This window comes from Amblyomma americanum, chromosome 11, assembly GCF_052857255.1.
Source record: "Amblyomma americanum isolate KBUSLIRL-KWMA chromosome 11, ASM5285725v1, whole genome shotgun sequence".
In the NCBI taxonomy this organism is placed as follows: domain Eukaryota; kingdom Metazoa; phylum Arthropoda; class Arachnida; order Ixodida; family Ixodidae; genus Amblyomma; species Amblyomma americanum.
In genome coordinates this window covers 130,772,906-130,795,756 of record NC_135507.1, presented here as the reverse complement: position 1 = coordinate 130,795,756, position 22,851 = coordinate 130,772,906, and the positions used below count along the sequence as shown (strand labels likewise).

Below are 22,851 nucleotides of genomic sequence, written 5' to 3'. Positions count from 1 at the left end.
TGTGTTTAAAAGAGGGCGTCCGCCCCGACACCGCCTAACTTCGTGCTGTGATTGCGTTTTAAAAACCTACTTGCATTAAGGAACTGCGCAGCTTCCTATGCCTCTGTTCCTATTTTCGACGTTTTATTCGCAACTTTGCGGCCATTGCTGCCTTTTTAACTCAGCTTCTCGGCAGCAATGTGGATTTTTCGAATTGGTCGCCTGCCTGCGACGACGCCTACAACACTTTGCGCCGTCTCCTCACTGCACCACCCATCTTGCGTCACTTCGACCCGCAAGCCCCAACTGAAGTTCACACGGACGCCAGTGGCATTGGCCTCGGGGCTGTGCTTGCCCAACGCAAGTCTGGATTTGAGGAATATGTGGTTGCTTACGCCAGTCGCACCATCACGAAATCTGAATCCAACTACTCCGTGACGAAAAAGTGTGCTTGACAATTGTCTGGGCCCTTGGACAGTTTCGACCTTATCTCTATGGCCGTCCGTTTGACGTGGTCACCGACCACCATGCCCTATGTTGGCTTTCTTCGCTCAAAGATCCCTCCGGTCGCCTGGCTCGATGGGCTCTCCGCCTCCAAGAGTATAACATACGTGTCTTATATCGGTTGGGCCGCAAGCATCAGGACGCTGATGCCCTGTCCCGCTCCCCGATACCGGCCGAGCTTGCCAGCCTCTCCGCCCTCGGATCTTCCGCGCCTTCGCTCACCACCTGCGACATGCCTTCTGAGCAGCGTAAAGGTGAATGAATTGCCTCTCTTCTTGACTTTTTCTCCGACCCATCTAAGCATCCAGCATTCCGCGCCTTTCGTTGCCAAGCTTCACATTTTACAATTCGCCATGATCTACTCTCTCGGCACAACTATAACTCTGACGGACGGAAATGGCTTCTCGTCATCCCCCGACATCTCCGGTCCCAAATCTGCACCTGTTTCCACGCTGACCCGCAATGCGGCCACGCTGGAGTCTTCAAGACGTACAATCGCATCCGTCTCCGGTACTACTGGCGAGGCATGTATAATTTCATCCTTAAGTACGTCCGCTCCTGCCCGTCCTGCCAACGCCGTAAGCAACTGCCCCATCACTCTGCTGGCCAGTTGCAGCAACTGCAGTGTCCTCCTCGCCCCTTCGACCGGGTTAGCATCGATATATACGGCCCTCTGTCATTCACCCCTGCTGGCAACCGCTGGGTCATTGTTGCCATTGACCACCTGACCCGGTCTGCAGAAACCGCCGCGCTCCCAGCTGCTAAAGCTCGTGAAGTGGCGTTGTTCCTTTTGCAGCGCTTTATACTTCGCCACGGTGCTCCTCGTGAACTCCTCAGTGACAGAGGACGCGTATTCTTGTCTGATGTTAAATCTCTACTCGTCGAGTGCAATATCATTCATCGGACTTGTACAGCCTACCATCCGCAAACAAACGGTATAACTGAACGATTTAATCGCACTCTGAGCGACATGCAGGCGATGTACGTTACTGCCAACCACACGAACTGGGACCTCGTTCTACCCTATATTACGTACGCCTATAACACTGCCACTCAGTCCACCACCGGTTTCTTCCCATTTTTTCTGCTCTACGGCCGACATCCATCCGATCCCATCGACACAGTTCTTCGATACCGCCCTGCCTCATCTGAGTGTACAACTATTTCTGGAGCTGCCCAGCACGCCGAAGACTGCCGCCAGATAGCACGGTCGCTCACGGCAAACACTCAGGGGCGCCAGAAACACCGTCATGACGACGGTCAACTTGATATGGATTTCTCACCTGGTTCACTTGTCTGGCTGTGGATCCGTTCCACTGCTCCCGGCCTCTCAAAGAAACTTCTTTCGAGATACCATGGCGCCTACCGCGTCCTGGAGCGCACATCCTCCGTGAACTACCTTATTGAGCCCTTCACACCGTCTTCCGATCTTCGCCGACGTCCAACGACTCAAGCCATACTATGACCCGGTCGTGTTGTCAGCACCCTGAGTCGCGAGGATGGCTCCTTTTCTCCCCGGGGCCATTGTGAAGAAGAAGGGCATCATCCTTTGTTGACTGAGGAAAGGAAGAAGAAGAGGTAGCCTGACTGAGGAAAAGTAGAAGAAGAGGTAGCCGCACTGCCATCGCTCAGACCGAGCGCCTGCTGACCTGAACAGACGAGAGACTCGGTCGCCGCCGTGGTTTCACCGCCGCCTCAGCATTAACCTGAGCCCCCCTTACATAGTAAACGAAACCCTCACAAACAGTATAATTTACAAAGACTCCTTAACTGTACTTTCAACTCTTCAACATAGAAATGCAATCACTCCGCTACTTGGTGAAATCATACACAACATAGCAACAGCCACAGCTCGAGGAAAAAACATGCCTACGAGGCCAACATACGTCGGGTCCAGTATCCCCTTCCCCCCCCCCCCCCCCTATCATAGCATCAACGACAACAACAACAGCAAACATAAAACTCTGCTGGGTTCCGAGTCATGTCGGAATAAAAGGCAATGAGAGAGCAGATTTAAGCGCTACACAAGCTCGTGGCAAGGAAATAAAAAAGTTAATATACCTTTCAGGGATTGCATGAACTCAGTACTGCGTAAATTAAGAGAAAAATGGCAGTCATCTTGGAACAATGAAGTCAATAACAAATTACTCTTGATTAAGCCGGTTTTAGGCGAATGGAAGTCATGTCTGCACCAGAAACGTTTCAAGGAAGTGATTCTCTGCCGTCTTAGAATAGGCCACACACACGTTACAAACAACTTCCTGCTAACAAAACAAGACAAACCTCTGCGAAAAATGCGGTGAGCTCACGGTTAACCATATCCTATTTTATTGCATGAAACGCGAAAAACAAAGAAAAAGTACTTTAATAAATTTTATAACGAACACATTCCTTTTTATCCTACACTACTTTTAGGAGATAATGGAATCGTAGACACGTCTTGCGTTTTTAGCTTTTTAAGTGAAACGGGATTTCTCGAAAAACTCTAAGTCTTTTTCCAACTGGTCTGTTCAAATTTTAATACACCTCAGCCACATTCTCAGCCCTGAGAAAAAGGCTGAGGCTTTTATTTGTTTTATTGGGAACCTCAAGACCCCTGCTTTTAGTAGTAGCCATTTCTAAAAAACTTCTTTACCTGTTCAATAGATAGCACTAACATTTGAGGCCACCTACACCAAGGATGTTTTTCGTATTTCTATAAAATTCAGCAAAAAACTCTGATAACTTGTGCTTGGTGCATGATGGCCTTAGTTGCCTATGTGCCATAAAACACAGCACAACACAACACAACATACAGACAGGGCACAAACTATCAACTGATTTTATTGCGTGGGAAATTCGTTTTATACGAACTGTTAAGATGAAAAATGAAGGGACACAAAAACAAGTAGGTTCATGGAGATGAGTTGTCTAATCTTCTGCTGACAGGCATGCGTGGAGGATGCAGTCTTTTCACTTCCTTAAAAAGTTATCTCTCGCTACGTCAGCGCTTACGAAGAATCGCTAAAGCAAGTGCCTTCCTTCTCAGACATCACGCAAAATGCTTCCTATCGCTCCCTTTGCATTTTATCTTGGGATCGAAGGATGACAGTTGTGCTATCAAGCACTGGCTTACAGTTTCTCCACTTGGAGCAATGCGCCGCCAGATTACCCGATGCGGCAGCCAAGCCGCACAACCTGCAATGCTCCCGAAGCCGTTCATTAAAATAGGGTGGTAGCTTCGCACCACTGGTCTCTCGACCAAGCACGTGAAGGAAGTGTCCGAATCTGCGGTTCCTTTCGTACTGAGCGGAATTACTATCGCAACGACTAGTCATCAGTAGGGTAAAACTAACCTTTCTCAGGACGGTCTAAACCCAGCTCACGTTTCCTATTAGTGTGTGAACAATCCAACGCTTGGCGAATTCTGCTTCGCAATGATAGGAAGAGCCGACATCGAAGGATCAAAAAGCGAGGTCGCTATGAACGCTTGGCCGCCACAAGCCAGTTATCCCTGTGGTAACTTTTGTGACACGTCTTGCTTAAAACTCTTGAAGCCAAATGAATCGAGGGGCTCCGCTTTCGCGGTCTCGAATCGTACTGAAATTCAAGATCAAGCAAGCATTTGCTCTTTTGCTCTACGCGAGGTTTCTTTCCCTGCGGTACCGCCCCAGTCCAACTCCCCGCCTGACACTGCCCTCGGAACAGATCGTGCAGGCCTTCCGCAAAGCCCGAACGTTCACGGAGGCCCCCGCACTTGGCGCTAGAAGCGTGGACAACACAAAGGTCCGCTTTCCGCTCCACCGAGTAACTAAAGAAACGATTAGAGTAGTGGTATTTTACTGACGGCCACGAGGGCCCCGCCGAAACGAGGCCGTATCCCACGACCTCCCACTTATGCTACACTTCTCATGTCTCTTCACAGAGTCAGACTAGGGTGAAGCTCAACAGGGTCCTCTTTCCCCGCTGATTTTGCCAAGCCCGTTCCCTCGGCTGTGGTTTTGCTAGATAGTAGATAGGGACAGTGGGAATCTCGTTAATCCATTAAAATTCGATAAAAGGTAAACAAAAGGACGAAAAGAGCGGAACAAAATTAAGAGGCCGGTTGTATTGCCTTATGTACATGCCGTCTCGCATAGGCTTAAGAAAGTTGCCGAAAGGCATAATGTGGCAGTTGTGTTCTCTGCGCAAAACAAACTGAGAAGTTTGTGTGCGAAAGTGAACAACCCACAGCCAAGAAATAGTGAGAGCATGTATGGGGTCAAGCACGCGACCAGGTTTGTGCCTTCTAACTCCGGAGTCGTGTACAAGATACCGTTATCATGTGGCCGGGCATATGTCGGCCAGACGGGACGATGCCTGAATGAACGGCTCCGGGAGCATCGCAGTTTATGCGGCTTGGCTCCCGCGTCGGGTGATCTGGCGGCGCATTGCTGCAAGTGCAAAAACTGCAAGCCATTGCTTGATAGCACCACTGCCATCCTTCGATTCCAAGATAAAATGTAAAGGGAGCTATATGAAGCATTTTCCACGACGTCTGAGAAGGAAAGCACGTGACCCTTCGGTAGCGCTGACGAAGCGAGAGATTAACTTTTTAAGGAAGTGAAAAGACTGCATCCTCCACGCATGCCTGTCAGCAGAAGATCAGACAATTCATCTCCATGAAGCTACTTGTTTTTGTGTCCCTGCGTTCTCTCCCTCCCAACGATACCTTTGCCACTAAGAGCCAGAAATGAACTTCAACTTCTTCAATTACCATGTAGGCAACGGACAGTATCCGGTTGGTCTGTAGTACAGTGAACTAGTATTCTAGTTCACTATAGTCTGTAGCTTCTCAAATCCTTGACGTCGCCTTCCTCATTAATGAAGATAATGTAGTAGTAAGTGGTTTGTTAAAATAATAATAAAAAGGAAGGAAAAGATTTTTGCTAGCACCGGCATCGATACTGAAGCACCTGAGCTGGGGCAGAGGAAATTAAGCAAAGCGGGCTGAATGGAGAAATGAAACGAAAGAGGTGAGGCGACAGGAAAAGAGGATAGGGGGAGAGATAATAAACACAAAAATTATTTACAGAATAATAAAGATGTAGAGGAAGACAACGTTAGCGTTCTAAGTTTCTGGTACGCTCCAGGTCAAAAGGCATTGCGTATGCATGTCCCTAGTTTTTCTAGCAAGATCTCCCCTCCGTCCTTCAACAGATCTGCTGTTACCTGATGCTCCTCAGCTGCTTTCCCCTTTTGCATTGCTCCTTAGTCTTTCTTTGCATCCTCTTTCGTAACTGGCGGGATGTCCATTGCTGTGTGCTGCTTCCTCCCTCATTAACTTCCTGATTTCATTCGCTGCTGTATATACTTGTATGGGCTCTTTAACTATCTTATCCATGACGCTAATGACATTGCCCTCTTTGTCTGTTTTTGTTTATTTATTTACATTAGGACATTATTGCAGGGGGCGAAAAAATTCAAGGGGACACTTTGTTGACCTAAAGTGCGGCGAGGTGAAAGTACTTATAAGGCGCGGTGTTGCTGATTTTGTCGCTGAGGTGTGGTGAAGATATTGATTAAAGACTACACGATTGTTCGCTTCACAACTTTCGCTGACGTTCAATAGCGCGCGCGCGCTTGACTGCTGGAGACACTGGTTTAGGCGGCATTCTTCCAGATCGATGTTCAGGAGGCGTCAGGCAAGATTTCCTGGGGAGCGCTCCTCTCGAACGATGGTGGCGCCACTCAGTAAGACGTATAGAGTCGGGTACCAGGAGATAGACACTTTGTGCATTGCGTGCGGAGAGGAGGAGAAAACAGCTGAACACTTGATACTTTTCTGTAAAGGGCTTCACCCTACAGTGGAAGGCAGCGGGGCTGACTTACCCAAGTCATTGGGGTTTAGGGATAGTGAAGGGAAAGTGGATTTTAAGAGATTAGAAGTAACCAAGCGAAGGTTATCTGATTGGTGACTAAAAGCAAGACAGGAGTAAAATTTCACAAGACATGGCTAGGTGGCTTGAGCCACCGCCCGATGTAAAGGGTTCAGCCGTATCCATCCATCCATCCATCCAGACGCACGCGCAGTAGGCTGAAGCGCAGGTGCATTGCCTGCAGGCGCCTTGCGCAAGCGCGTTGCATAATCATACACTGAGTTCCAGTTGCGGCATACTACACCAACCACTAGTATTACTAAATAAGTAACCATTAATTTACTGCTCAAGTAATTATGAATCATTCAATTAACAAGTAATCAGTTACTATGTATCAATTACTAATTAACTAATCAATACTTATCCAATTGCTAATTAACCAATTATTAGTTGCTCATTAGAATTTGACTTATTACTAAACTAAGCATAGTTAGTGCACTATATATTTAGCTAAGACATACTACGCTACTACGCCATACTACGCAGACATACTACGCAGATTGCAGCGATGGCGTAGAGGTAGAACATCCGCCTCGCGTGCAAGAGGACCGGGGTTCAAATCCTGGTGCCGCGCAATTCTCCACCGGGTTTAAAAAAAAAAAACATCCGCGTGTCGATGGAATTGCATAACCAGGCCTGGAGTGCGGCCTGATCTCGGTGACCAAAAACCGACAACGCACTCCCTCACCAGAGCAGGATTCGGCCACCCTGGTGTAGTACTTGCCCACAACCTTCTATGATCAAACCAATTAACCCTCGGCCCTCAGTCCCCAGCGGCTGCAGAGCAACTGACCACGGCGGCGGTCAGACCTGTGACGCAGCGGAGGGTGCTAAGAATCTCTGGCTCCGGACAGGCCGCCATTGGAATCTGAACCTGGCAACGTTTAACGCTAGAACTTTAGCTAGTGAGGCTAGCCTAGCAGTGCTGTTTGAGGAACTAGCGGGAATTAAATGGGATGTGATAGGGCTTAGCGAAGTTAGGAGGACAGGTGAGGCGTATACAGTACTAAAGGACGGCCACATACTGTGCTATCGCGGGTTAGAGGATAGACGAGAACTAGGTGTGGGTTTCCTCATTAATAAGGATATAGCTGGCAACGTAGAGGAGCTCTACAGTATTAACGAGAGGGTAGCAGCTATAGTAATTAGGCTGAATAGGAGGTACAAGCTGAAAGTGGTGCAGGCCTACGCACCCACATCCAGCCATGATGACCAGACCGTTGAAAGCTTCTATGAGGACGTAGAATCAGCAATGAATAAAGTAAAATCGCAGTACATTGTACTGATGGGCGACTTCAATGCGAAGGTGGGCAAGAAGCAGGCTGACGACCACGCGGTAGGTGACTATGGGATAGGCTCTAGAAATAGCAGGGGAGAGTTATTAGTCGAATTCGCAGATAGAAATAATCTACGGATCATGAATACCTTCTTCCGCAAACGAGAAAACAGGAAATGGACCTGGAAGAGCCCCAATGGTGAGATTAAAAATGAAATCGACTTCATACTATGCGCTAAACCTGGCATCATTCAGGATGTGGCCGTCCTCGGAAGGGTGCGTTGCAGCGACCATAGAATGGTAAGGTCTAGAATTAGCTTAGACTTGAAGAGGGAACGGAAGAAGCTAGCGAAGAAGAAGACCATTAACGAGTTAGCCGTAATAGGGAAAGCACAGGAGTTTAGGATAGCGCTGCAAAACAGATATTCGGCTTTAACTGAGGAAGATGATCTTGATGTTAATTCAATGCACGATAATCTGACATCAATAATTACGGAGTGCGCAGTAGAAGTAGGCGGCAGGACAGTTCGAAAAGATACCGGGAAGCTATCTCAGGTGACGAACGATCTGATTAAGAAGCGCCAAAACATGAAGGCATCTAACACTACCGATAGAATAGAACTAACGGAGCTATCAAAGTTAATAAATAAGCGCAAGGTAGCCGACATAAGGAAGTTTAATATGGAGAGAATCGAGCGTGCTATAAAGAACGGAGGTAGCCTAAAAACAGTGAAGAGGAAACTAGGCATAGGTAAAAACCAGATGTATGCATTAAGAGACAAGCAGGGCAATGTCATTAGCAATATGGATAAGATAGTTAACGTAGCCGAAGAGTTCTATACAGACCAGTACAGTAGCCAATGTAATCAGAACGCCAATGAGAAAGACAGCAGTGCACAGCAATGCGTTATCCCGCCAGTAACGAAAGATGAAGTAAAGAAAGCCTTAGAAGCAATGAAAAGGGGAAAAGCAGCTGGGGAGGATCAGGTAACAGCAGATCTGTTGAAGGATGGAGGGGACATCGTGCTAGAAAAACTAGCCACCCTGTATACGCTATGTCTTATGACCTCGACTGTACCAGAATCTTGGAAAAATGCAAACATTATCTTAATTCTAAAGAAGGGAGACGCCAAGGACTTGAAAAATTACAGGCCGATCAGCTTACTATCCGTTGCCTACAAAGTACTTACTAAGGTAATCGCTAATAGAGTCAGGGCAACGTTAGACTTTAATCAACCAAATGATCAGGCAGGCTTTCGTAAAGGATATTCCACAATAGATCATATTCACGCTATCAATCAGGTGATAGAGAAATGCGCAGAATATAACCAACCTCTATATATAGCTTTCATTGATTACGAGAAAGCATTCGACTCAGTGGAAACCTCAGCAGTCATACAGGCATTGCGTAATCAGGGGGTAGAAGAGCCTTATGTCAAAATACTGGAAGATATATATAGCAACTGCACAGCTACTATAGTCCTCCATAAAGTCAGCAATAAAATTCCAATAAGAAAGGGCGTCAGGCAAGGAGACACGATCTCGCCAATGCTGTTCACCGCATGTTTGCAGGAGGTATTTCGAGGCCTGAATTGGGAACAGTTGGGAATAAGAATAAATGGAGAATACCTAAATAATCTGCGAATTGCTGATGACATTGCCTTGCTGAGTCACTCAAGAGGTGAACTGCAAATCATGATCAACGAGTTAGACAGGCAGAGCAGATCGATGGGTCTAAAAATTAACATGCAGAAAACCAAGATAATGTTCAACAGCCTAGCAAGGGAACAACCGTTCACAATTGGCAGCGAGAGCCTAGAAATTGTGCCGGAATACGTCTACTTAGGGCAGGTAGTGACAGCTGATCCTGATCATGAGAGGGAGATAACTAGAAGGATAAGAATGGGGTGGAGCGCATATGGCAAATTCTCGCAGATCATGAGTGGCAGTTTACCAATTTCCCTCAAGAGGAAAGTGTACAACAGCATGGTCTTACCGCTACTCACCTACGGGGCAGAAACGTGGAGGCTAACCAAAAGAGTTCTGCTTAAGTTAAGGACAACGCAGCGAGCCATGGAAAGAAAAATGATAGGTGTAACGTTAAGAGATCGGAAGCGGGCAGAGTGGGTGAGGGAACAAACACGGGTTAATGACATCCTAGTCGAAATCAAGAGAAAGAAATGGGCTTGGGCAGGGCATGTAATGCGAAGGCAGGATAACCGCTGGTCTTTAAGGGTAACGGAGTGGATTCCAAGAGAAAGTAAGCGTAGCAGGGGGCGGCAGAAGGTTAGGTGGGCGGATGAGATTAAGAAGTTTGCAGGCAAAGGGTGGATGCAGCTGGCAAAGGATAGGGTTAATTGGAGAGACATGGGAGAGGCCTTTGCCCTGCAGTGGGTGTAGTAAGGCTGATGATGAATGGATGAATGATGATGAACTACGCTACTGATGACGTCATCAGTTCGACTGACAGCTATAGGGTGACACGTTTTTGCGAAAATTCCCTCTGGCGAGTCGCGAGGCTATGAAGGCTCTCGCCTGAAAATAAGAGCACAGATGACACGCACGGTCAGCCGCAGATTGACCGCCACGAAAGAGGCAATGAAATAAAATGACACGTGGTTGTCTTCACATTCGTATCCTGTGATCACACTATAGCAATTCAAAATGAAAAAAAACACGCATCTGAAGTTAAAAGCAAACGTGAGCTTATTAAAACAATGTCTCAGATCTTGGATAAAAAGTGAATGAGTCCCGCAGACAATTTCTTCAGGCAAACAATTCCATTCATGTATTGTGTTAGGAAAGTAAAAGGGCATGAAATTGGGCTAGTCGGTTTATAGTTGATGCGAATAAAGAGTGCACGAAGCCGACGGGACAGGGAGAGGCCCAAAAACGCACACACAAAGCGCAGAACTTCCAACTGATTTTATTTTTCGAAAACAGGGCGCTTATAAAGGCAAACAGAATGACGAACAAGGTACATGCGCCGCAAAAAATGAACAGCGAGCGCAGGGCGACAGCAGTATCAAGAGAGCCACATGAGATTAGGACCCCCGGAAAGCCAAGATATGACCATCTAAGAAATCAATCTCTTTTCTTCATAGGGAAATCGAAGGCGAGCTACCACAGTTGTCACCCTTTTTTGAGATGAAGAACGCCTCGATAACTTCTCTTTCAGTTTTTTATTTCGCTCTAGAAAGGAATTTTGTTTTTTCTAGACAAGGATGACAGTTGTTGGTTTCGCATTTCCTACAGTGCCGCGGAAGATTGCGGCCCGTGCCGCTGCGCACGGACCGCCAGTCCTCCAGAGCACGCTCATTAAAACATCGGCCGGTTTGGCCTACGTAGGTCCGTCCGCACTAAAGAGGAATTTCATCGATTACTTCTGAAATACACTTAGTGAACTTTGGGGGTTCTTTCTGCAAGTGGTGGGTTCTTTGTGTGTCCTGTTTGTCCTTTACTTACCAGAACAAAAAATAACCCACCCCTTGTAGGAAGAACCACTAGAGGAAATCCACTAAGTGCATTTCAGAAGTAATCTACCAAATTTTATCTTTCGTGCGGACAGACATACGTAGGCCAAACTGGCCGATATTTTAATGAGTGTGCTGTGGAGCACAGGCGGTCCCTGCGCAGCGGCACGGGCAGCAATCTTCCGCTGCACTGTAGGAAATGCGATACCAACAACTGTCATCCTTGTCTAGAAAAAACAAAATTCTTTTTAAAAGAAATCAAAAACCGAAAGAGAAGTTATCGAGGTGTTCATCTCAAAAAAGGATGACAAGTGTGAAAGGTCGCCTTCGATTGCTCTATCAATAAAAAGGACTTATTTCTTAGATGATCATATCCGGGCTTTCCGGGGCTCGTAATCAAATGTGGTTCTCTTGATACTGTCGTCGCCTTGCGCTCGCTGTTCATTTTTGCTGCGCATGTACCTTGTTCATCATGCTGTTTGCTTTTATAAGCGCCCTGTTTTAAAAAAAAAATCAGTTGGGAGTGCTGCGCTTTGTGTGACGTCTTTATGTCTCTCCTGGTCTCTTCGACTTCACGCAGTTTTTATTCGTAATAATTAGGCGAGACGCTGTCCTTGTACAAGTTTATCCGGCATGGATATTCACGCACGTTTTGGGATTGGTACGTACGCGCAAATAAATATGTTGGTTTCTGTAGATATCTACATTTATCGGTGCCTGTTGTAGAGTTAAGGATATTCTTACCGCTAACTTGTTAATGGACGGCCTCTTCACTAGCTTCTTCCGTTCCCTCTTCAACTCAAGGCTAATTCGATACTTTACTATCATGTGATTGCTACAGCACACCTTTGCGAGGACCTTTGCGTCCAGCACGATGCCAGGGTGAACGCATAATATGAATTCTATTTTATTTCAGTCTCACCATTGGTGGTCTTCCACGGCCACTTCATCTTATGTCGTTTTGGGAATAATTTATTCACGTCTTGTAATATATTTGTAAACTTGTAAACTCCCCACTGCTATTCCAGGAGCCTATGCCATAGTCTCCTACTGCCTGGTCTCCGGCTTCCCATCTCGCCTACCTTCTCATTGAAGTCGCCCATTAGTACACTACACTGCGACATTACTTGCTTTATTGCCGATTCAGCGTTTTCATAAAAGTTTTCAACATTCTCGTCATCATGGGTGTATGTATTGCGCGGAGGCCGGTACCACCTTCAGCTTGTACCTCCTATTTAGCCTAACTACGATAGCTGCCGCTTTATAGTTAAGGCTATATAACGCTTGTATGTTGTCATCTATTTCCTGATTGATGAGGAATCCAACAGCTAGTTTTAGACTGTCCGCTAATCCACGATAGCAGAGTACGTTCGCACCCCTTAGCACTGTATACGTCTCATCTATCCTTTCTAACCTTACTAGCCCTGTGACACACAATTTATTGCCCGCTAGGTATTGTGCTCGACACCGTGGTTGCATCTTAACACTTGTATCTTAACAGTTGTAACAGATGTAATTTACCGGTTGTGTATTACATTTGGGGATCAGAGTTAATAGAGAACCTGCGGTTCGCTGATCACATTGCCTTGCTAAGTCATTCAGGAGGTAAACTGCAAAGTAAGACCAGTGAGTTAGACTGGCAGAGCAGAACGATGGGTCTAAAAATTAACACGCAGAAAATTAATGTTCAATAGTTGAGGAAGGTAACAGCACGGCACAGCATAATTGGTATCGAGGCGCTGGAAGTGGTAGGGGAAAACGCCTCCTTAGGGTTTGTAGTAGCCGCTCATCCAGATCATGAGATGGTAATAACTAGAAGAATAAAAATGGCGTGGACGCAATAGGCAGGTTCTGTGAGATCATGAATGGCAGTTTATGAATATCTCTGAGTAGAAGAGTATACAAAAGCTGTTTCTTATTTTTAAATAATGTTTATGCCATCAGGCATACTGTCGCAATCAAAAAATAAAAGTTGTTTCTGACTTTTACTCAGCAATGGGGCAGAAACGTGGAGGCTACCAAAACAAATCTGAGATTACCACAACAACAACGCAGCGAGCTATGGAAAGAAAAATGATTGGAGTAACGTTAAGACACCGCAGGTGGGCAAGGAACAAATGCGGATTAATGACATCAAAACAGCTACTACCGGGGCTAGTCCATTTCCGCATTTTGTTGGCAATCACCAGTATACCCTGATTAATGACATCCTAGTAGATATGAGGAGGAAGAAAAGGCTTCGGCAGGGCATGCAATGCGAAGGCAAGATACCACACATAGTCCTTAAAGGCCTCAAGGCAAGATCCCACACTTGGTCCTTAATAATAAAGGAGTGGATTCCAACGGAATACACTCGCAAGTGGCTCAATTGGTGGGGGCCGGGTTCCCAAGCTCGGTAATCACAGGCCTTGCTGAGGCCCTCCTACATAAAGTCAAGTGCGCCATGTTTAAGCGGCCATCACAGCGAAGGCCTTCGCTGTGATAGACAATCTATAGACAGTCTATAGACCATTTTCATAACAGGGAAGCAAGCTGCGAAGCATGAAGTTGTACCGTATGTGCATAGGATCGCCCACAATGTAGAAAAGGAGGCGAGTAGACATGGCGTGCCTGTTGTCTTTTCGGCTCCAAGTAAGCTTGCTCAGCTCTGCGCACGCGTAGCGAGCGATGGAAAGAAGAACGGCTGCAGTAAAAAACATGGAAAACACTTTGTGAAGTGCTGCACCGGTGTGGTCTGTGAGATACCACTTACAAGCGGGAAGGCCTATGTGGGCCAAACGCGCAGGGGTATCAACGACCGCGCAGCAGATCACGCCCGCTCGCTCAAGGAAGTAGAAGGTGCACATCTACCCAAACACTGCGCAGAGTGCAAGGTGTGTCACCGAGCGGCAGAACCTACGGCGGGGAAAAATTGCGAGCACTGCAAAAAGTGTGAACCACGACTTGATGAGATAAAGATTCTGGGCAGGAGCGGTGATAGTAAGGCACGACAGGTTTTAGAGGCGTGCCACATAAGAAAAAGAGGAAATAGTTTTGTCAGCTATACATCTCTGAACCTGTTTAAAGCCGAGATTACATATCTTGAACGGTTTTGTTGATCGCGCATGAGATTTATTTCTGCGGATGCCTAGATTTTCTGTTCAAAGAAAGAAGTCAGATGAAGCAAGCGCTTGTACTCCGTCGTTTTTCTGCTGTGTGTTGGTTTTTCGGCGCTACTGTTTTCCTTTCTCGAGTACACTGAACCATCTAGCCCAAATAGAAGTTCTTCTTAACTATTCCAACGGAAGACAAGCATAGCAGAAGGGGAGGGGCGACTCTCTGTGGAGACGGTGGCCGGGTCGCTGGTGAACCGATGTGAGTTCCCTGTCGATGGTGGAAGGTGTAGGCATGTCGGTAAGAGCACCCGGCAGTTCCGCCAAACTGTAGCGTACAACGCGAAAGAGAGCCGCCGAAGCAAAGCCGAAAAGCTGCGGCGGCCCCAAAGGGGTCCGAGCCAGAGGCAACCAAGTTTCACCTCTACTACCAGCCAAAGGTAGCCCAAGCAATGGATGCCTTGCTGACGCGTGGACGCTGCACGGTAACCACATACATGGCGACCACGCCACTCTCGTCACCACCGCCACAACCCACTCTCGCACTGCGGCAGAAGAAACCGACATCGCCGACTCACGCACGCGCACAGTCCTAAGCGACTCAAAAAAGCGATAAAAAATTACTCGGCTGGTTCTTTTTTTCTGCTAGCCCGCTGCATGCGTCCATCGCGGCTGTACTGGGTACCCGCCCACGCTGGAAACTTGAGAAAAGAAGGGTTCAACTGACTAGGCCGAGGCCTAACCCACCAGGCAGCCGGCCCCACGGATCGCTACGCTCTTTTCGACACTCTCCACACCTTTGCCCAAATAACCAACCTCAACAGAGAGACGAGACGCCAATTCCCGCCTGCATGCCCAGCCCGGCTTAAATCGAGCGCAAGCCACCACGCTCCGCAGGCTGCAGGCAGACAGAGCCAGTACTAAGCAATATATTTCTCTTTTATGTGTAGAAGGCTATCAAAGGCAAATATGTAACACGAGTCTTCCGCTATGCAGACGATTATCTGGTTTTTTGATGAAGGCCGTGATTTAAAGAGACCAGTGGATGACGTTTGGTCTGAAATTTACCTTTGAAACACCAGGGTCAAATCTGCTTCAATTCTTGGATATAACACTAGAAGGAAAAGAAGATCACGTGTGTTGGTCCTTTCTACAGAGGTCGGGAAAGCATTTTCCAAGTTACAGTTCCGGGCCTTCCAAGACAGTCATGTGCGGCATAGCAGTGTCGAGTTTGGGTTCGGCGATTACTAAATCTTGTGTCCACGCTATTGATAGCAGTTTCAAGCAACAGGTTCAGGAGCTAAGTCTAGCGGGCTTCCCGAATGACGCAATAATATTTGCTGACAATAAAGTAACGACGAAGGGAAAGTCATTTGATAAGCATGATGCACAGGAACCTTCCAGAAAAGATATAAATAATTATGCAGTAATTCCGTTAATCCATAAACTATCCCACCGGCTCAAGCAAGTTGGCAGTAGATACGGGGTTAAAGTGTTTGTTTCAGCTCCAGATAAGCTAGGAAAATTTTTTGCTATAGTTGACAGAAAAGGCAGAGAGATCTAAATTTCTTCCAAATTCCCTCTTCCTTAATTTCCCAATATGATTAATGGCAAACATCTAAAAAAAGAGCCAGAGAAAAGAAACGACAACTAAGAAATGGGGCCAAGTGAAGCATGAGCTCTTTTTGTGCCATGTGCAGAGGGGGTGGTCTATGGTATTTCTTTTGCAAGCGGCAATAAATATATAGGCGAAACAGGGAAGTGCATAAACACGTGCTCGCGCTAACATAAAAACTCATAGAAAGGGGCTCGGTCATGCAATTTGGCCCTCTATTACAGAGACTGTACTCCTAGCGATCTCAGTGTGTCGAAAGCGTCGAATAAAAAAGCATGCAATGCGCATATTAAGGCTAACATTATGTTCAGGCATCAAGATAAATTGACAGCGGAATTGAGTGAAGCATATTGTACTCACAAACACGGCGGCACATGCGTAAGCACACCGTCAGTAGCCATCCATGATTGTGAAGTGTCATATTTGATTTCACAGCAGTGTCTTATATGTTTTTCGCGGGAAGGGCGGCGCATGCGCTTCTGGTTGTCATAAGAGAGTATATTACCCATGTATGTTTCAATAAACTGTCATTTGCTAGTAGCGCATCTACTTCCGTCTCTTCTCGATCCTTAGCCACTCTAGACTATCACTCATCACACAGGGGGAATATGGCCCCGCGTGGCAAAATTTTAACTAGGGAGAAATCGCCACCCAGACGCATATCCTCTGGGGCTGCGCGGCACACCTTTCCGCCACGAACCTTACTCCAAGCTCCCTCTGAGGAGGGATGGAAACAACTCCTCAGAAGGCCAACTCGCACTCGTTTCGTGGGCTGAGGAAGCCGCCCCCACGTGGGGACCTCACCAAGCCCACCTGCCCTAAATCCAGACACTCAATGGCAATAAAGTTTTTTTCTCTTTCTCTCTGCCTCTACTAATGCATGGGCAATGGCATGTATCAATATTCCGTCCAAGGTTATCTGGAAAGATATGGGAGAGGCCTTTCCTTTGCGGTGTCAGGCTGGTGATGATGAGTCACAAGAACAGCAGTCGAGACGGAAGAGGTTGGCTCGCGAGAACCTCCCACCCGAGAACGCCAAAGCTATGAGATGCCTCTTACAGCCAGACCCTTTCTAGCTTCCTCTCTACTCGAGTAGACGCCCTCACTGGGGCCGAACGAGCCACACAGGCAAGTCGAGTTAGTGTCCCCAGACCTCCCCCTGCGGACATGAATTTGCTTAGAAATGTTGGAACAGCGCTACGGGATGAAGACACAAAGAGCACCACAGGGGAGGAGAGGCTCCGCGCGGGAACTCACCCCCTCAGCTCACACATGGCGGTGTGAGCGAGAGTACAGCGGCCATAATGCAGCTTTAGAAGCTCCGAAAGCACCAACGACGAAGCCAGCGCTGCTTGTCCATGCGAAGTGGTGCGTCAAGATCCCCGCCTGCTGGTCAAGCCACGGGGGGCGCAATTGTGGCCCGCAAGAGGGAACGAATGTAGAGAAGAAAGAACCAAGATCAAAGGGACGATGGAAGCATAGGAGAAGAAATAGACACAAGCGCCAGGGCCAAATTAATTTAGATATATGTTTCATTAACATGAAAGGTGGCAGGGATAGAATGAAATGGGAGGAAATAAAATAGTTAAGGCAGGAGGAATTAATGTTATATGGTGTAGTGGAAACGCATCTTAGAGACATGGAGCAACCACCCTGTAACCCAGTCTGCGCATGGGAATATTGCAATAGAACAGAGGGCAGCAGAAAGGCGGTTCGAAATGGGGCATTCGATCATAGAATTAAGAATTTTCAAAGGGTTAAGCTGGGATGCAAGGAACATTTATGGCTAGAAGGAAAAGTGGCAGGGGAGCAAACACTCCTTGGTTTTGTATACCTGTGGACAGGAGCTAATGCCAAAGAGGAAAACAGGAAAATGTTAGAATGTATTGCAAACGACATTGATGAGCAAGGAGGACAGGGCGATATAATTATATTAGGCGACATGAACTCACTTATAGAAGACCTGCACGGGTGCACAGATTCGACAGGAAGCATGCTGCAGGACATGTGTGACAGACATGATTTAGTTGTATGCAACAGTAGCGAGAAGTGTGAAGGGCTCATAACATCGGAGACAGGAAGTTTGCACTCGACGATAGATTATGCACTAATGTCAGAGTGGATGTATAACAGATTAGGGGTAATGAGCACAGATGAACATGGCTCCAGAAGTCTGGGTAGGGACAACAAGCGTATCAAGTTGAATTTCTAAAGAGAAATCAATGTAGGACTGAAGCAAGATGAACAATAAGAGGGGAATTTTTACTCACAAAAGCAAGTGGAAGCAGCGGCCAAACTAATTGAGCAAGTAAATTGTGAGGATAGTGAAACAGAATGGACTTATACCAAATTTGACTCGATTACTGGAGCTAGAGCTAGCTAAGGTACGAGTAAACCTAAAAGGAAAAAGACGCAAACCCAAGAGTTGGTGGGATGAGGAGGCGAAGAGGGCGATAGAAAAACGTCAGGAAGCTTACAGGGAACACAGATATTCCAAGAAGAGGGGAGAACCAGAAGTTGAAGCAGACAGAAAACAGGATACCTTCGTAAAGTGTAGAAGGGAAGCATCGTATTTGATTAATGAGAAAATTAGAAGAAAGGATGTCCAATGGATGTCAAATGTAAATAAAGAGGATGGAAAAGCAGCTCAGCAATGAGTAATAAGAATAGGCTAGAGCAAAGGTTTATTGTTAAAAATCAGGGTATTGGACTAGAAGAGGATGAAGCGATACAACACATAGGAACAAGATGGCAGAAAAATATAAGGAAAGAAAAGTTGCACATAATTTATCGAAGGAGGATAGACCGGTTACTGCAATGGCTTCAGTGGAGCAAAAAGAGTGGAAAAGGGCAGAGAAGAAGGCTCTTAGTGGACTTCAGCAGGACCAGATGGTAGTCCGGTTATGTTAATAAAGAAGCTAGGACCAAAATCTGAGCAACATTAATACAGGTAGTGAATAAATTGATAGTGGATGGGAAAGTCCCCAGTGAATGGCAATTAAGTAGAATGAACATGATATATAAGGGAAATGGGGACAACGCTTACGTAACTACCGTCCCATAACAGGGACATCTTTGGTTTACAGCGTAGTGATGCAGATTTTAAAGGACAGATTGCAGGCTTGGGTGGAGAACGAGGGGGTTCTAACGAAACTACAAAATTGGTTCCTGAAACAAAGGAGGTTGGAGGACAACCTGTTTTTATTGACGCATTGTATAGAGATTGCTGAAAAGGAACACAGGCCCTTATAGCTAGCATTTCTAGATATTAAGGGAGCCTACGACAACGTTATTCAAGAGTATCTGTGGGACATGCTGGGCACATTGGATGGAGAAGATGGAGTAACTAATCTTTTAAAAGATATATATATAAAGGTAACAGATTGCTTATATAATGGGAAAAAATGTATCAGAGCCTGTAGAGATACAGCGGGGGCTTAGGCAAGGATGTACCCTATCTACTTTGTTGTTCATGTTGTACCTGCAAGGGTTGGAGACCAAGCTAGAGATGAGTGGACTAGGCTTCAACCTTTCTTTTTTCAAGCAAGGAGAATGAATTAAAGTCATTACCGGGACTAATATACGTGGATGATATAGTGCTAATGGTTGACAACAAGGAAGATTTACAGAAGTTGATAGACATATGTGGTACAGAGGGAGATAGATTAGGTTTCAAGTTTAGTAAGGAAAAAGCTGCAGTCATGATATTGCTATGCTACTAGCTACTCTAGTGGCGCCATACAGCGGCTAAACTGCATTTCCTGGCAGTTGGCAAGCCTTGACCCATCTCGGGGCTAGATGCTTCGTCTTCTTCATCTCTCGTGCTGCCTGCTGCCTTGCGCGTTCCAACGACTTGCGCGTATAATTAAAGCAAGTAAACAAGCCCTGCTTACGCCAACCGTTTCTCAGTGACATATTTGGTGGAGGTGCGGGGTTCGGCCCATGTACGCTGACCTCGAGGACACCTTTGACGTCAGCTGTCAACACGTGGCTTCAACACCAGTCCACAAGAGGAGCCGCCGCCTGCAAGGCCTACAACCCGAGTTCGGCCAACTGACAGCGCCGGTAAGGGCCATGACATCCACCGCGGCTAGCCAGACAAGTCAGCACTCCGGGAATGCCCCGCCATTTGTCCTTCACGCACCTCGATCGCCGCCACCGTTCCAAGGGGACAGGTTCGAGGACGTCGAAGACTGGTTGGCGAGCTTTGACCGAGTGGCGGGTTTCAATGAGTGGGACGGCGAGCGCAAGCTGCGCAACGTCTACTTTGCGCTGCAGGACTCGGCCAAAACGTGGTTTTGAGAACCACGAAGCTTCCTTTACCACCTGGGAGGCTTTTCGTCGAGAGCTGCTAGCGACATTTACCAGCAGCGAGAGAAAAGAGAAAGCTGAAATCGCCCTGCGCTCGAGATCGCAGCAGCCGAACGAGGGCGTCGCGATGTTCATCGAGGACATGACCCGACTGTTCAATCGGGCCGACCCTGCTATGCCCGAAGCCCAGAAGGTACGCCCGTGAATGCGTGGCGTAAAAGAGCAGCTGTTTGCCGGACTAGTCCGTGACCCGCCACGAACAGTGTCCGACTTCACCAAGGAGGCAATGAGTATCGCGCGCTCTTTACAGGAACGGGGCGCCCACTACGGTCGTCAGGCTACTGTAGCAGCCGCTTCCCAGTCCCAGTACACGCCTACGTCGCTGCCCGCCGAAGACCTTCGGGAGCTTGTAAGAAGCCTGGTGCGCGAAGAACTGGCGAAACTTCGCTTTGAAGCTCCACAGGTATGCGTCGCTGCCGTTACGGACGTGGTCCGCGAAGAAATCCGACGAGTTGTGCAGCCACCCCCAGCTCCACACCCGGCACCCTCCGTTAGGACGTACAGCGAGGCGCTACGAAGTCCCGGGCCAGCGGTGCGAGGCTTTTCCCCCATCGTTCCTGTCCAATACCTGCAGAACCAATCGCAACAGCACCCTCCGTGCCGCAGGAGTTCAGGCCCCCCGTGAGCAAAGCGCACGTTTGGCGTACGCCAATCGGCCGCTCTGTTACCACTGCGGAGAGCCTGGCCACATCCTCCGCCACTGCCCCTACCGAAGGATGGGTTTAAGGGGGTTTTCACCTGACGCACCTCGACCACGCTACGGTGAAAGACCACGGGATATCGAACAGTGCTTGGCTGAATACGTGCAATCTTCGACCTCGCAGCAACGCCAGTCCCGATCGCCATCCCCAAGGCGGTTCTCTTCGCCCGGCCACCCGTCATCCTCTGGCCAGTTCAGAGGTACGTCCCCACGTCGGGAAAACTGAAGACAGCGTCCTCCGGGGGTAGGGCTGCCGCTACTGGACCGAGTCAAGAGCCTCCACCCGACGATTCGCCGCGACGCTCCGACCAACGACGACCTGATCCGACGACTTCGACGACGCGCTGCGACCTACAGGCCTCCGCCGAAATTCCGGTATCCGCCGACAACCACGACGTTACCGCACTCGTGGATACCGGCGCCGATTTTTCGGTAATGAGCAGACGGTTATCCACGGTCTTGAGGAAGGTTCTCACCCCTTGGTCTGGGCCGCAGATCCGGACAGCTGGTAACCACGTGGTAACTCCGATAGGTGTCTGCACTTCGCGAATCCAGATCAGCGATGTTACTTTCCCTGGTTGCTTTGCTGTCTTACCCGAGTGCTCCAAAGACCTCATACTCGGTTTGGATTTCCTTCAAGAGTACGGTGCCGTTATCAACCTCCAGGAGCTAATCGTGTCGTTTTCCACCCAAGGTGCTGTTGACGACGATACCAAGCCACGCAGGGCTAAGTTATGCGTCTGTGACGACCACGTTTTGGTCCCATCAAGATAAAGCATGTTTGTTACTGTAGAGAGCGATAACAGCACCAAAATTCATGGCATCGTTAAAACCAACATGTCGCTGCTCCTTGGTCTGCAAGTCTGTGTTGCTCGAGGAATTGTTGAACTGAACAAGGGCCAAACTGAACTCTTGGTGACCAATTTTGGTTGTGAACCTCAGTTTTTGTCTGGTTGAACAGCTATTGCGTATTTCGAGGAACTCAGCGAATTCGCGGGACCGGACGCTTTGTCCGGAACCCCGGCATCAGTGGAGGAACCGACCACTCCCATAAACACTGACGTGAGCCCAAACCTGCCAACTAACCAGAAACGCTGCTTGAAAGCGTTATCCAGTCTTTCTGCGACTGCTTTGCCTCGACCTCCAAGGTTAGGCAGACACCGGTAACAAAGCACCCAATTATAGTTGACGCCAACCAACAACCGTTATGTCAGCCGCCCTACGGCATCTCTTCGAAGGAGCGTGGTGCCATTCGCCGCCAAGTTCAAGAAATGCTCAAGGACGACGTGATACAGCCGTCGACGATCCCGTGGGCGTCGCCTGTTGCTCTAGTGGCAAAGAAAGATGGAACCCTACGGTTCTGCGTTGATTACAGACGTTTAAACAAAGTCACTAAAAAGGATGGCTATTCTCTCCCGCGTATTGATGACTCCCTGGACCGGCTGCGCCACGCCAAGTACTTCTCATCGCTAGAATTACGAAGCGGCTATTGACAAATCGAGGTGAACGAACGCGACCGGGAAAAGACCACCTTTATTACACCGCACGGTCTGTACGAATTCCGGGTGCTCCCTTTCGGCCTGTGCTCGGCTCCTGCAACCTTCCAGAGGATGATGGACACCTTTCTTGCCGATCTCAAATGGCAGTCCTGTCTCTTGTACTTGGATGATGTTGTCATCTTTTCTGACACGTTCGAAGAGCACCTGAGACGCCTGCGCGCTGTGTTCGAAGCAATTCGGTCGGCCGGTCTTTCCCTGAAGCCCGAAAAGTGTCACTTCGCTTTCGAAGAGTTGAAGTTTCTGGGCCACATCGTGAGCGCTAAAGGGGTTAGCCCAGACCCCGATAAGACTGCTGCCTTGGCTGCTTTTCCTGTGCCCACCGATCAGCGCAGTGTGCGCCGCTTTCTGGGTCTCTGCGCCTATTATCGGCGTTTTATGCAGAACT

At 47.9% G+C, this 22,851-nt stretch overlaps 1 protein-coding gene and 1 pseudogene across 1 annotated transcript in view; one reads left to right on the top strand and one right to left on the bottom strand.

Moving 5' to 3' along the window:
* Positions 1–22,851, top strand: part of LOC144109893 (uncharacterized) — a 651,790-nt gene that overhangs the window by 128,453 nt on the left and 500,486 nt on the right. The gene's annotated exons all lie outside the window — the stretch shown is intronic.
* Positions 3,346–4,437, bottom strand: LOC144111672 (large subunit ribosomal RNA; annotated as a pseudogene).